This window comes from Scylla paramamosain, chromosome 10, assembly GCF_035594125.1.
Source record: "Scylla paramamosain isolate STU-SP2022 chromosome 10, ASM3559412v1, whole genome shotgun sequence".
Classification (NCBI taxonomy): domain Eukaryota; kingdom Metazoa; phylum Arthropoda; class Malacostraca; order Decapoda; family Portunidae; genus Scylla; species Scylla paramamosain.
The window spans coordinates 19,064,514-19,079,431 of NC_087160.1; the positions used below are offsets into that span (position 1 = coordinate 19,064,514).

General features: G+C 43.4%; 1 long non-coding RNA gene across 1 annotated transcript; it reads right to left on the reverse strand.

Annotated features, from left to right (window-relative positions):
- Positions 1–3,666: 3,666 nt before the first annotated feature.
- Positions 3,667–8,331, reverse strand: LOC135104307 (uncharacterized). The gene is made up of 6 exons (XR_010270372.1): positions 8,096–8,331; positions 7,091–7,330; positions 6,650–6,715; positions 6,053–6,359; positions 5,820–5,965; positions 3,667–3,806 (listed from the first exon to the last, which is right to left on the reverse strand). It is a non-coding gene; the product is annotated as an uncharacterized LOC135104307 (long non-coding RNA).
- Positions 8,332–14,918: the final 6,587 nt, after the last annotated feature.

Below are 14,918 nucleotides of genomic sequence, written 5' to 3' on the forward strand. Positions count from 1 at the left end.
CTATTCCTGTCTGCCATCTAACTAAACCACCTTTTTCTCTCCTTTTCCTCACCTGTGTCCTATCCTCCTTCAGTCCTCAAAGATTTTTCCTCCCTTTCCACCTATCCATTTCCCTATTCCATGAAGATCTAATAGAGTTTTCCCCTCACTTACTGTTTCACCCATCTATCCAGATCAAATCCTTCTATCTTCTTCAAAAAGCTCAGCCTCCCCTTAATCATTCTCTCTCTGAATGTGCTCCAGCCCATCTTTCCTCTGACAGCTTCTACTGCTGTGGTGCATGGAACACCTAACCCCCACTACCTACTATAATCTGGGTCTAATCTTGTTAAGTCTCCCTCCCAGCAGTAGTTAATTTCAGACTCATAAAAGCAGTAAGGTACTGCCATTCCCTCCCATAAACTTTTGCCTACCTCATACTTGTTGACTATCCTACTCCCTGCATTCATTATCACTCCTGTCATCTTCCTGGCTTTTCCTTCATTTATTTTCATCCGTTTTTCACCTCCTATTCCTTCTTTGCTTACCTCTAACCCCAAGTTAAGTGTACCTCTTCACCACCTCTAGTATGCTGTTCCCTAATACCCACTGTCCCTCTACCTCACTATTAAACTCCATCACCTTACATTTCCTGTCACTATACTTAACACCATACTCTCGTCCATATACGCTGGCTACCCATATCAACTCCTCCATGTCCTTCTTACTTTGTCATCAGCACTGTCATCAGCATAGGCTAGACATCCTAATCTATCCCCAACTTTAACACCCTTCCCTGACACCCTGATCCTTGTTATTAACTCCTTTATGTAAATATTAAATAAGGTTGGGGACATCACACACCCCTGCCATACTCCAATATTGTTTCTCATCCAACCTGTACTAATGTCTCCTGTCATGAATTTCACCTCATTATCCTCATACAGCTTCCTAATTACCTGCACTACCTTCCTGTTCATCCCTGTGTGCAAGTAATGTCAGCAGTTTGCTCCTGTCTACCCTACCATATGCCTTCTCTATATCTAAGAAAACCAAGTACAGCTCCTTCCTTAGCTTTATATTTCTTTCAATAATTTCCTTCATAACTAGCACATTTTGTAAGCCACCTCTGCTCTTCTCCAAGCACCTTATTCTCCTCTATCCAAGTCTTCAATTTATTATCAAACACCCAACCAAATGCCTTGGCTAATATGTTTACCACTGCTGTAGGTCTGTAATTACCTATGTCCTTGCTTGGCTTTCCTCCTCCCTTGTGTATGAGTGTAATTCTGCTCCTATTCCAATCTTGAGGCACCTCCCCTATCTCTAAAATTTTCCTGAACAGCCCAGTTAGTGATTGTCTTAATGCTTCCCCACTGTACTTTATGAACTCACCTATGATGCCATCTGCCCTGCCTGCTTTCCTGGTCTTGAATCTAACCACTAAAGCTATATCTTAACATCTTCCATCTCCCTAGATTTATTACTGTAAATGGACATATTTCCTGTTTTCTCTTCCTCCTCCTCCTCCTCCTGCCAAATAATCCTGTGCCAATACTCCTCCACTATGGGCACCACTTCGTCCTCTCTGCTTGCCTCCCTGCCATCCACCTTCAGCTTCACCCCCTGGAGTGTTGCTGGCCCACCCAAGTTCCTCCTTAATCGTCTCCATGCTTCCTTTTCTCTTTCTCTCTGTGGCATATTGTTAAGGATCCTTGCCTGCTCTCTCTCCCACTTCTTAATCTTACTTTAATGATAGCCTGAGCTGCTTTCTTCGCATCTATATACCTATCCCAAGCCTGTGCCCATTCTGCTTCATACCTTCCTCCTGATCTCTTTGCCAGTCTAGCTAGGTTCCCTTTGTTTCCTATTTTCTCTTTTCCTGTCTCCTAATGCCTTAGCTACCTCCTCATCCCACCATCCTTTCAGTCTGGTTTTCCCTACCTTAATCTTCTTTACACCTACAGACTTCTTTGCCTGGCACCTTATGTTTTGTTTGATGTCACATTCCCATTCACTTACTGTACTTCCTACCTCCTCTCTCTCTCTCTCTTGGCATAATTTCTTCCATTTCTCTACAGTACTTCACCCAGTCTGCATTCTTTCTCTTCCCAACAGCAATGCTTATTAATAAGTGATCTGAAACATCTATTCCTTCATTTTTCCATATCCTACATCACTGTTGTTCTACCTGTTCATTTACTATGACATAGTCTATTGCCGACTCACTTCTCCATGTTACAGGCTTTTCTAACTCCCAGTTCTTGATCCTCATTCCCGTGTCCACAGTGAAATCTAAGATCTGCTGCCCATTTCGGTTCACTGTCTCCTCCCTATATGTCCATTTAGATCACCCATTACAACCCATTTATTTTGTCATACTCTCTCTTTCAAGCTAGTCACTGCCTCATAAAGCTTCCTGTTGTCCTCTTCATTCCTCCGGCTCTCCATTCCCATATACACCACTGTCACCCACCACTCGGTCCCATGCTCTGTGATCTTCACTGTTAAGATGTCACCCTTACTGTAACCTAGTCTACCTTCCATTTGTTACCTTGATTTCCTCCACACTCCTACCTTCCTTTTCCCTCATAATCGCCTCCACCCCTCCTTTCTTCTCTCCTGCTTGCCTGGCTCTGCCCAAGACTAACCAACCTCATTCACTCTACTCAATGCTTTCATGCCATCCTGCCTCACCTACTCCTATCACGTCATAGTCTCTCCCTTCTTCTATCAGTATCTTCCACCTTCCCTCACTCCATCTGTTTGTGTTTAGGAAGGCAAGCAGCATCTCTCCTTTCTGTGCCTTCTTCTATTCCTGTCTGGCATCCTCCCAGTGCTGGGCCCACTCTATCACATTCCAGGCTACCCATACCTTCTCTATATTGGACATAACATACACAACTATAGCCCATCACACTCCCATTCTTCTAGCTTCCCTATGCATCTGTTCACCCATCTCCTCTCCTGGCCAAATTTTCAACCCTCCTTATCCTCATGGGGATGCACATCAATAAGGGCCTCTTGTCTATCTATCTTCTTTACCATGTGAACTATCTCTTCCATCCACTGCACTGTCTCCTTTTCTCCTATCTCCTCCAAGCCATTCCCTCCTCCCTCGATCACCACCAGCTACTCGGGTCCCATTTCCCTGAGGTGTTTCTTCACTACCTCATGGATGACCCTGATGTTGGCCCCTGGTATACTCTTGTCCATTACCTTATATCCACCTTTTGACAACATATAGATCTCTTTACTTACTCCCCTCATGAGACTATCTCTGAATATCCATACTCTCCCTCCTGCCTTCCCCTGTGTCCTCAGCTTTGGCCTTCTACCTTCCTGTATCTTTCTCCAGGAGTGGTGTCCTACTCCCATTCATGTCCCTGTCCTTGGCTTGGCATTGTCCCTCAGCTCCATCCAGTTGCTGTCCTTCTCTTTCCTTCTGTTGTAATGATCCTTCCTATCCTGGTCTATCTTCTTGACCTTACCACTGCTGCTCTCCTGCACCCTACTGGCACATCCCACAGCCTGTCTAGTGGCCACATGCCTCTCCTCACAATCCTGCTCTCCTTCATCTGGCCCTACCTGCTCCTTCTTCCCAGTCTTTTCACAGTAAGTGTGGTCCTGGAGTTCTTTTGGTTGGTCCTTCACTTCAGTAGGGAGCCTAGAATCCTTCATCTCCCTGCTTTGGCCTTCCTCTTCCCCTCTGGCAGACCTGGCGTCACTCCTAGGGGCGTCCTCCCTGGCCACCTCCGTTTCGGAGCCCTTCTCCTCACTTCTCACAGTGAGTGCCTTCCATTCCTCCTCCCCTGAAGAGACACCTGCTGCACAGGAACAAGAGGTTCTTATTCTTGAGGATCCTATCTCCTGCCCCCTTTAGCCCCACACATTCCACATGGTACCAATCATAGCACCTTACACATGCTACTCCTTGGTAGTGAGGTGTTACCACCTTACATTTCTTGCAGTCACTGTTAAACATTTTTCTTACCTAAAATGAGGCTACCACACAACCCACATCCTCCAATAAGTTTACAAATGTTTAAGAGCTTCTGCCTAGTACTCACCTACACCAGAGCTGCCTCACTGTCACCACCACTCTAACACCTCTCTCTAAGTATCAGCAAGATGCAGAAAGTCACATCTTCACCACAACAACAGAAGAGGTATTGCTCACAGGTCCACCAGACTGGGACACTACCAGTGTCACACTGTAAGGGTGTCTAAGCAATCATTACAGTTTGGCTGTGTTTCCTGGGACATTAGGTATACAACCACGGGTGAAATGTGTGACCTATCTGGAGATGGAACACATTGCCAACATTGCATTAATGGCTAGAAGCATGAGTGGATGGACACAAAGAACCTTAAACACTGGAAATTTTTAGTGCTACCATGGGGGAAGGAGACAGAGGGGACATGTCCCCCTCAATTTTTGAATTGGGGGGATATCATAGGTTTTGTTGCCCCCAACTTTTACTTAACTAAATCAGACCACATATGTGGAAGAGGACATTAAATATAGCAATAATCAACAGTTGGTAATCTTGTAAAGAATAAATGATTAATAAATATATTGATTCTCATTGCTCACCACAGCTGTCAACTCTAATGTTGTTATTGTCCCCTACAACTTTTGGAAGTTAATTACACCCACGAGTGCTACCAGGGCTGCCAAGAGAACAGAAATATGCTGGCGCAGGAACAGTTTGGGGTCCCCACACGATCCCATGGGCCCTGGTGCAATGCATTGGCTGATCCCTCACCTCTTGGTGAGCCTTACCCAGGTTGGAATACTGCTGCCACCCCGGGCCTCACATAAAATTAAGGAAATAGCAGCCCCAGAAACCATACAAAGGACCTTCACAGCAGATGAACTGCTGGGAGAGACTAACACATCTAATTCTATACTCTCTGCAAGGGAGGAGAGAGATAAATACTCCTAGAGGGCCTTAATGTAGGGATAACAGTGAACAATCACCCCAGAAGATGCCGACTCTGCAACATTTAGGGAAGCCAGGCTGATTTGCATCAGGTGAAGACACTGCTCCATAGCTCTCACCCAAAATTGGCCAAGGCTTTTCAGCTGCCTGTCCAGAGAATTCAGGAATGCCAGTGACATTAGTTTTAAGCCCAAGAGGAGGCCGAACACCTGGTTGAATGATCTGCCACATGCCAGAATGTCCAGCAGTTACCATAACACTCAGTAGTAGTGCGAGAAATGGAAAACCAGGGCATCTGGGAGGGAGCGGAGGGCCAACTCTGCTTGACCTTTCATGGGCCAAACTTAAGTATCTCAAATAGTAAGGCAACGCAGTATTGTAACACCAATGGTGCCCATCCGTGGAGGTAAGAAAACTGCGCAGTGCAATAGCAGTGTGACCATTCATGAGGTATGAGAAACCAAAAAGTATATAAGCCTCTTTCAGAACTTCCTTGCTCTACCTCCAATTCAATCCTCCCCTTTGTACTCTCCAGTATTACTTGATTTTTTTTTTTTTTTGACATGGCCACCGGACTCGCTGCTTCCTTATCTAAGCACCACCAAAACAATTTTTAAAGGGAACTGTATTACCTATTTAATACAGATTTGGTAATTTACCTGAAGTGGAATAATAATTAATAATCTTAAAAAAAAAAAAAATCATGGTTAAAAAGTCTGGGAAATTTCGTTTGAACTAAGACTCAAACAATATTTACTTACTTTACGTGCTATTGTAAAGGATACATATGCATCCCAACCGGAACCCCAACTGTTGGAGTTGAAGGAAGAAAAAAATACGAGCAGTTCTAATCCTTAAGAGTACCTTTGATATTATTAAGGTAGTTGCACCCACCATGTTCATCTGTTTTCTCTTGTTCCTCTCCATCTCACAGAACAGGGAGAATTAAGCATTCTCTGGAAATATATTTCTCCAGGTTGGTCTTATTCTTGATTGGCTATCATGAAGTTGGCTTGAAGCAGTGTTCGTTGTACGCAATCCTGCAATAAATTTGCTGCATTTAATAAATGACTTATCAACAAGCACTGTTATTTGCACTTTATGAAACACTGGGTTATCTTTCTTACATTTTTAAATAGCAGAAGCTGATGCGGGATATCTTCATCCCTGGTATTCCTGCATCCTCCTGAAGCTACATGACACAAAACTAACTGGAAGGGCCCGCAAAGACTTAATTAAGGGTTAGTGGTACCTGAAAGGCAAAGACTGGACAGATTAATGTTACCTGAAAGGCAAGAGATTAGATATCCTAACGCCAAAAAAGAAAACTTTACCGTACATTTTGCATAGTTTGTGCTGCACAATTTGTGCTGATGCTGGAGCTCCCGCGCTGTCCCACGTTGTCCCGCGATGGCTTGAAAAGGGGGTACTTACCTGAAATAAATATACAGTTTAATAATCCTACCCAATGCTTACGTACATATAACACATCTGACGTAATTTTTTTTTTCAACGTAGACAATCACTCGAACGTCGCACAAAATAAACTTGACTATGTTACTGTAAGGGAAAATTTGCGGGGACCAAACCAATAATCTTTTGAGCGGAAATTTATCATATGGTCTTCCTCTGATTCAGATAAATTATAGGCTTTAGAGACAAATAAACTCAAACTTATAACACGACAATTTGTCATGGATCACTAACAGACAATATACACTTGCCAATACTGAAGAGACGAGGCGCACGTGCTTCAGTGCTGGAGCAGAGTTCCTCCAGCACACCAGCTTCTGTAACAATTAAAAATTCCACCTTGACAACTGTAAACAAAATATTGATGCCTAAACTTGATACAAGTTCATCCTACCGAAACACATTAATTTCCTAACTGATCAAGGCCACCAAAGGTCCACGTGGGTCATTGTGATCTTAGTAGCCTGGACTAGGTGGCACTGTAGACCTCAAGTATTCCGTCATGAGGTTCAAAATTCCCTGTAGCATACACAGTTGCATATTTCAAGGCATACTATTATATCTTCATTGACTTTATATACCATGCTGACTTCCTGACTACCCTAAGTACTTAACCCGAAAATATATCATAATTCACTAACTCAAAAATTGTTTGCCATCAACTTTCATCCAACACAAGACGAAATACTTACTGTGTCGATGGCAGGAGCCTGGCATCCCTGGCACAGAGCTGATGTGGAGGAAGTGGAGCTGCAGGCAATCCCAATGAACTGCCTGCTACCTGACAGCCCCACTCAGTGCTGCGCTAGGTCCACCAAACTCCCACGGGCAGGGTGGGGCAACAGTGACACGAGGGCCAAAGTTAGCCTTCCCTTTGAATCGAGAACACTGCACGTCACCGCACATCACTAGACACACACTTCAGCAGCACTCTGTAAGAACAACAATATGCTGAGATTGTGGCAGGAAGGAAGTAAATGCAAAGAAAAAATTAAGCGGGAAACGGTTTAAAAATGTCCCGTTATAGCAAACGAGACTACCAAACGCAGTATTGTGATTTATCCGAAACATTGCATAATTTCCTGATGGTATAAAATCATAACCGTCACAATACCCCAAGTACGATAATGGGTGACTTAAACGTGGCGGGGCGGCGCGAGCGGGAAGGAGAAAAAGCGTGAAAAAAAAAGAAAAATATACATATAAAGCGAATACGTAACAATGACAGGTTTGAATAATTCTTAAGGCTAGCTAATTGCATTGCTCAAAAAAAAAAAAAAAAAAAATCCATGACGGCACATTTGACCGCCATCGGACGTAACTCACTTGCCGAATCTTCCTCACGCACATCTTAACCCGCCCATTTTATAGTCATCCTCCTTCCCTCACGTCCATCATTCACGCCAAAACACTCCCCAATATCTTAACCACCACGGCGCACCACTAACAAGTAAATACAACCCCTATGTGAGGAATAATGATAACTTGACCAACACCATCTTGTCACGCATTACCTTCTCACCTCCATGTCACGTCTTCCTACAGGTAACTTCTCTATCGCCCTTAACTACCTCAATACCTACATGCATATAGATATTAATAATGTTAGGAAATATGTATGGAGTATCTCAGCTTGATTTTGGTTTGGTTACATGGATTTTAAAGGTAGTAGTTAGGCGCGTGTCGAGGAGACTCACCTGAACACGTCCGCCTACCTCAAGCTCTGCTGGGAAAAGAAGGACCCGGCAAGTTTGAATTTCCTGATTTGCCGCCTTCTCTTCGTCCGATTCCTTGCATACTTGATAACAATACTGAACGATAATATATTTTTCTCACTGCTAATCACCCTGAGCGCATTAAATCGTCTGTAGTTGATTGAAAATTGATTAAATATATAAGTTTGAGCTGAGTTTCAGGTTTGTTTGTTTGTTAGGATTTATAATTCAGCGTTACGCAATGTAGATAGTGATCATAGTTTCGAATGAGTTGGTTAACTGGCTGTCCTGTTCAAGAAAATTAAATATAAGAATTTATAAATAATTGCTGTAAACAACAATTAATGTGGTTTAATATTACGTGTGTACTAAAATAAAGTGAATAATGATTTAAGAGGCTCCATTATAATACCCTGTCACCAGAACCATAAAATATCCTTAAAACTAGAAAGAGGCATTTGAAACTAATCGAGGTGCAGCGCAGAGGTGTTTCCGAATACAATCCAGAGCTGCGCTGGGTGGCCTATACAGCTGTGGAAAAGGGACACAGGAGCGCACCAGAAGGAGACGGGATCAAGATATGGGATCACCGCTCGCAGGTAGGGTAAGCAATTCACCTAGGCGTCTCACCTGGCTAATTTCCTGACCCTCTGTGGTATCCTGCACTAGAGAAGAAGGAAGCTAGACTACTGATGCACCACCACATACTTGCATCACGTTACTTTATCTCAACCTTCTTCTGTCCATCTCCTTAATGCAAGAGTTAATCGGTATGTATGGGAGGCTGTGGGTATAACTGCGTATGGGAGTATGGGAGGGTATGATTGTGATGGATGGGTAAAAGAGAAGCTATAGGTGTGATAATGGGTGTGTGGGCGTATGGGAGGTTTTGGGTGTGATGGGAGGGTTGTGGGAAGGTGTATGGGAGAGTGTGGGTGTGATAAGTGGGCGTAGGTGGGTGTATGAGACGTTATGGGCGTAATGGATGGGTTAGGGTGGGCGTGTGTGATGACATGGGTGTGGATTGATGTGTGTGTGTGTGATGAGCGTGGGTTTGTGAGGCGCAGATGTGTGTACTGAAGATACTGGTGGAAAAGAAAAAAAAGGTAATTAATATTTTCACTAATAATTCACGACCTAATTTAATATCTAAGTAGTGGAAAATAGCTGTCAAAAAAGAAAGACAAAATGACATTGCACAATATACTTTTCGCCTCATTCTCGGCTAAATGTATCCCAAATAATCGAAATACTGGTAAATTAATGGCATTACTGATGTACACCTTATGTCACAGAGGATAGAAATGAGGAGGAACACCGGAGAGATAGAGAGGAGAATAACAATATAGTGTTTGTATCGAGGTATCATACTGGCTGGGGACTGAGTACTGGCCTTTCAGTATATCAGGCGGCCGCCACACGCTTGCAGAGGAGATTATTATTCAATATATTTGGAGCTCATTGAATATAACAAGCCAGGGTACGTACTCTCAAACATCTCAGCTTCTATCCCTACTTGTTACAGCTCTAGTGGAAGTTACTGTGTGTTCTCTTGGTGTCTTATCTTTACTTGTTACAGCTCTAGTGGAAGTTACTGGGTGTTTTTTTTTTTTTTTTTTTTTTTTTTTTTTTTACTGTTTTATCTCTACTTGTTACGGCTCTCGTGAAATTTACTATGTGTTCTCTTGGTGTCTTATCTCAACTTGTTGCAGCTCTAGTGGAAGTTATTTGGTGTTGTCACGAGTACTTCCATCATTCTAGCGGTATTTTAACACAGATTCTGCATCATAAATTGGAAAGCTCCTCCGTATTAATTACCTTTGTAGCCTTTTAAAGTAATGCTTGTGAAAAAGAAAAAAAAAAATTCTGGCAGTGTTCATCATTAACAGCAGGAAGAAAGGATGGCACGGAGTAACACATGGCGTATTAACGAGGCGAAGACGGTGACCTCTAGAAAAGGACATCGATTTGGTTAATTTTTAAAAGACAAGTCGTGACACACAGATCACAGCCAGCCCTTGCCTCGACGTGGGAGGCGTGCAGCAGTCTTGGGATCCTAAATAACAGAAGCAAAAGCAGCAGCAATATAACAAGGGTAGTGATATACGAAAATAATAGTTAAATAAAATAAATCTTTCTGCCTATCTGTACTCCTGGGTGGCAGTCTCACACACGCACATCATTTACACTCTTAGCCCTATTGCCCCTGAGGGAAAGGCATAGTTTCGTGTACTACCTTACTACACCCACCAATGAACTTAGGCATAGCACAGCTGGCCACATATTTCCACAGAAAGGCTCTATAGCTTACACTGGTTTAGCTCTACTCCTTCATAATTAGACCGTTCCCTACCCCGCACCTACTCCAATGCAGGGTACTTCCAGTGGAGTGTAATAATAAAATATAATAAGGTAACGAGGATGAAGTGACTGACAGAAACGTGTGTGTGTGTGTGTGTGTGTGTGTGCCCGCCTCGAGGTAAACTAATCTGCCTGGACAAGACGTGTATGTTTTTTTTTTTCTCTCTCTTTCTCCATCATCATTTCACGGACACATCAATCACTATACAGGTGCAGAAGATGGATACTATTGACAGGCTTTTCTTCTATATAGTTTATATGTAAGCTATTCCTTGTGCGTGTGTGTGTGTGTGTGTGTGTGTATAGGTAGGTAGGTAGGAAGATAGGTAGGTAGGTTATTGGATGGTTTGGGCGCGGCTGTATTCTTGCGCGCGCATGTCAACTAGCAATGATCGACTGAGAAGTGTAGATCAGATGGTAGTCTCTCTCTCTCTCTCTCTCTCTCTCTCTGGCACTAAAGAAGGCGTGTAAGTGTCTGAGCATCGCGGCACTGAGAGGGGAGTGGTCGGTGAGGCGTGAAAGTGGTGTAATGATAAAGGCTGAGCAGAGACGCACATCACGGGAAGGGAAGTGCATCCTGGGGGTAGTTTATCTCTCTCTCTCTCTCTCTCTCTCTCTCTCTCTCTCATGAAAACTTATTTCCTTTTCTCTTCTAGTTTTCATAATTTTCATTTTCTGCTTTTGTTGGTTTTCTTTTTATCATTTTCTTGATTTTATTTCACTTCTTCGTACTGCCTGAATTTTATGTAGTCAAGACGATGTACTACTACTACTACTACTCCTACTACTACTACTACTACTACTACTACTACTACTACTACTGCTACTACTACTACTACTTTCTCCTTCCTTCGCCACCACCACTATCACCACCAAAACCATCACAGCCACCGCCTCCTCCTCTTCTCCTCCTCCTCTGATTTGTGTTGTGTTCGTGCTGTTGTTATGAACGGTACCTTTCATATCCATTCCTGTGTGTGCGTGTGTGTGTGTGCGTGTGTGTGTGCTTCCCCCGCTACTAATTGTTTATTTCCGTGGAATTACAACACTAACAACAACAGGCAACAGTAACGATGTAAAAACGCTTTGTGTTAAATGGGGAGAATAATTACTTGATGCTGAGAGAGAGAGAGAGAGAGAGAGAGAGAGAGAGAGAGAGAGAGAGAGAGAGAGAGAGAGAGAGAGAGAGAGAGAGAGAGAGAGAGAGAGAGAGAGAGAGAGTATAATAGTGTTTCCTAAAAAGCGTGGGAATAAAATGCATCAGTAAATATAAAGAAGAAGAAAAAAAAAGAAGGAAAGAAGAAAAATGAGACTCAGAATTTATTATATTTTGTTGTATGCTCCCATATCTAGCCTTCTCTCCCTTATGCCTCCTCCTCCTCCTCCTCCTCCTCCTTGCATTTTATTCCACTTCCTTCTCCATCCGTCAGAAGAGGAAGGGGGAGAGGAGGAGGAGGAGGAGGGCGACACACACACACACACACACACACACACACACACACACACACACACCACTTACTCCTGATTAATCTAAATTTTGAAACACCCATTTCTGAAATAAGAATAAACGATGCCTGGGTGCCGTGTTGTTTGCATGTGAAGAAGGAGGAGGAGGAGGAGGAGGAGGAAGAGGAGGAGGTTAACCGACGCCCCGTGTACCCAGGGTCTACGGCATACAAATGTTGAATGTTGCCTCCTCCTCCTCCTCCTCCTCCTCCTCCTCCTCCTCCTCCTCCTCCTCTACCAACTTCTCCATATTACTCCGTTGCTTTGTCGGCCTCCACACACACACACACACACAAACACACACACACACTGAAAGAAACGGGACATAACAAGCTTGACTCAATTCTGTAATATTACAAATAAGTAAATAACCACACAGTTTTGCTTCATAAAGATGTGGCCACTTGCATGAGAGAACCGCTGTGTGTGTGTGTGTGTGTGTGTGTTTCTTGTTCTTCCACTAGTTTTTTTTCTCTGCATCCTCTTGCCGTTCTCATTCTTGTTCATCTCATTCTTATTAATTTTCTTCCTCCATTTCTTGCTCTTCTGCCTTTAGTTCATGTTATTCTCTCTCTCTGTTGCCTCCTCTTACCTCCTCCTCCTCCTCCTCCTGCAGCCTCCACCGATCATTAATACCCAAAGCACGTGACTAATTCAGGATTACGCCCAAGTTACAGCGAGACAAATGGGCCGCCCAGAGCGAGACAGCCACTTAGCCCCCGATCATCCTTGCCAGGCCGCCAGGTGCAGCCCGCAGTGGTGGCGAGGCAGAAGTGCACCAGGCAGCTATGGGGGCCCCGTGTGGACTCGAAATTAGAGGCTGTGTGATAGGGAGTTGTGTGTGTGTGTGTGTGTGTGTGTGTGTTTGTAGGGTTGGTGATGCTTGGGTAGGTTTGTAGAGTCACTTGTATGTCACTAAATTGGGTGAGATTACACATACACCTAAAATTTATTACTACATAGCCTATTGTATTACTGTTATTTTATTCATTTGCTCATTTATTTATCTATTTATTTTCATTTTCATTTTAGGAAGAACCATTTATCGCATCCCTACGCGTACACACCATTTCCAGCTTTCCATCATGCGGTCTGTATTTTTTATTATTATTTTACTCATTCCTTTAGAAGGCATCAGTGATTCCCCTGAGCCATGTAGGGAAGGCTATGAGGGCGTAAGGATTGTGATAATGATGCTTGATGGGGTTTGCAGACTCTCATGTCACAACAGATGATGAAATGGTGATAATTTTTTTCTTCTTTTTCCGTGGTATCTTTAGGAAGCACCATTGCCTCCTCTGAGACATGCAGGGAAAATTTTGAGTGTGTAGGTTTGCTTATAGTTGGTAATGATGTTAGGGTAGATCATCTTCATGTCACACCGATAGATAAAATTGTTCTTTTCCGTGGTACCTTGAGGAACTATCAGTGACTCCCCTGACCCATGTACGGAAAGCTTTGAGTGCGTAGGTCTGCGTACGGTTGAGGTAGTGAATAGTGGTCCTGACATCACCGCTGCCTGTCATCGCTAACATCGAAGACAAAATTAACTCCTGATGCCTCCTCCATCCCCATCCTAGACAAAGCTCAAACACACTAAAAACACTAGGAGTAGATTTGCAGTGCTTTGTTCACCAGCATAAACAAATCATTGTGCCGCTGAGATTGGTTGTCTCTCCCCCGTTCTCTTGTAGCCAGAAGGGAATTACTGATCGTTTTAAAACCTATTGGGATGATAAATTAAATGAATCACTATATAAGGATAAAACCTCAATGATAGTAGCGAACGAATTTGATGTTATTTTACGACGAAAGATAATAGAAAGAAAAGAACAGAGAAAAGAGTGATTATGCGTTTTCTGGCACTTGCTTGTGAGTGATGAGTGATGAGTCAGCGGTGAAAACAAGTGGAAAACCTGATTTGTAGAGAGGGAAGGACACCCGTGAAGAGAGGCTACGTCGAGAAACCTAGTTCCGTGTGTCACCCCGCCCTGGTCCTCCCCGCTGCCAAGTTTGGTCCTGACCCGTTCATTGGTCCAGGCAACTCGATTTTAGGGGATGCCGCCCTCCAATGAAGCCTTATTCCGGGGGCTGACTTTCCTGTGTCTAACCAATGGCTGTATGTGACCGTGATCCGAGCAGCGATGTGAAGGGAAGGCCTCTGTAGTAGTAGTAGTAGTAGTAGTAGTAGTAGTAGTTGAAATGGAATACACCTTTGCAACTGGTCCCTCTCTACTGATTGCATTCACTTCACTTCCCTTCTATTCCCTTTTCCTCACTTATGTTTCATCGTATCTCTCACTACTTGCACCCCTTCTCTTGCTACTGTAATACTCATGAAATGTGGCCGCTCTTGTATTGAACACGATGAAAGGAGTGGAAACTATACTAAGAGTAGAATTACAGCATTCTAGAGGGATTCATCAGACGGGGCGAAAGGATCTGAATCTCAAATGACATTAATCATTGTGTTCTTAAGGGGTTCATCTGTCTCTCGTGGCAGCATGACCTCATTCTTGTGGCGTCTATGAATTAGTCAGTCTCTCGTAACTATTAACATCTGCTCCAAAATTGATGCCTGGCTGTGTATTTCAGAGGCTGGCTAAGCTTCCAAAGGCGGTACTGGTTAAGAGAAGCTACAGGAGGGTAGAAAATTATGGCGATAGAAAAAAAAAAAAAAAAAGTAGAGCCTAAATTAAAGATTTTGTTTTTCTGCAGACGCTTTTAATAGTGAATAGTTCAGTAACCCATATGTTAATTTCCACACGATATACAAACATGAAATTCACTATAGATCTTAGGACACCAGGCTTGGGGGACACCGTAGTTCAGAGGGGCTGGTTCTGTCTATAAGGACACTACTGGGTAAGAGAGGCTACATAAGGGAGTGGGTATAGAAGAGAATGTTGATGCTAATCTAAAGATCTTGTTTTCTGCG